The sequence below is a fragment of the Oncorhynchus kisutch genome, linkage group LG26 (genome assembly GCF_002021735.2).
Source record: "Oncorhynchus kisutch isolate 150728-3 linkage group LG26, Okis_V2, whole genome shotgun sequence".
NCBI lineage: Eukaryota > Metazoa > Chordata > Actinopteri > Salmoniformes > Salmonidae > Oncorhynchus > Oncorhynchus kisutch.
This window is the reverse complement of record NC_034199.2, coordinates 9,506,418-9,507,749: the sequence shown is the minus strand read 5'-3', so window position 1 is coordinate 9,507,749 and position 1,332 is coordinate 9,506,418.

Genomic DNA, 1,332 nt, shown 5'->3' with positions numbered 1-1,332 from the left:
TTACATACCCTACATTACACATCTCATATGTATATACTGTACTCTATACCATCTACTGCATCTTGCCTATGCCGTTCGGCCATCACTCATTCATATATTTATATGTACATATTCTTAATCATTCCTTTACACTTGTGTGTATAAGGTAGTTGTTATGAAATTGTTAGGTCAGATTACTTGTTAGATATTACTGCACGGTCGGAACTAGAAGTACAAGCATTTCGCTACACTCGCATTAACATCTGCTAACCATGTGTGTGTGACAAATACAATTTGATTGAATTATTATGTTATTATGTTATGGGTATGCTTGTAATCATTAAACACTAGGGATTTTTTCAGGATGAAAAATAAATGGAAAAACATTTTCTGTCTGCTTTCCACCAGACACTGGGAGATTAATTCACCTCTCAACAGGACAGTAACCTAAAACACAAGGACAAATATACACTGGAGTTGCTTACCAAGAAGACAGTGAATGTTCTTGAGTGGCCGAGTTACATTTTTGAATGAAATCTACTTGAAAATCTATGGCAAGACCTGAAAATGGTTGTCTTGCAATCATCAACAAACAATTTGACAGAGCTTGAAGAATTTAGAAAATAATAATAGGAACATGTTGCACAATCCAGGTGTGGAAAGCTCTTAGAGACTTACCCAGAGACTTTTAGCTGTAATCGCTGCCAACGTTTCTTCTACAAAGTATCGACTCAGGGGTGAGAATACTTATGTAAGTTAGATACTGTATTTCATTTTCAATAAATTAGGAAACATTTCTAAAAACATGTTTTCACTTTGTTATTATGGGGTATTGTGTGTAGATGGATGAGAGAAATATATTTAATCAATTTAGAATTTAGGCTGTAACACAACAAAATGTGGAATAAGTCAATGGGTATTAATTCTTTCTTTTAGTTTTTGCAAAGAAAGTAGTGTGTAGTTCCAGTAGTTAACTAGACAGCTACATGGCAAAAAAAGTCATTAACAACTCAAACACTACCAAGCTTTGAATTTAGTTAAACTACCACAAAGCTACTGCAAAATGTAGTTAAAGTACTAGTTTAACTACATGTCGTTCACTACTCCCCAACAATGCCCACAGCCGTTTTTTTATCTGAGATTTTTAATTTCTCAACACAGAGACAGTGACAGTGGCCTTCTGTTATTTCTCTGTTCCAAGTAAGCATTACTTCCTGTAGGGCTTCTCTTCAACAAGGGGACATTCCTTCTATTCCTCTTCTCCAGTGTTGGAGCTGAAGGGTTAACCTCCTTAGGATCCCAGGGATATGGCCCCTCCCCAGTCTCACTGGTGAAACAGAAGCCCTGTGTTTT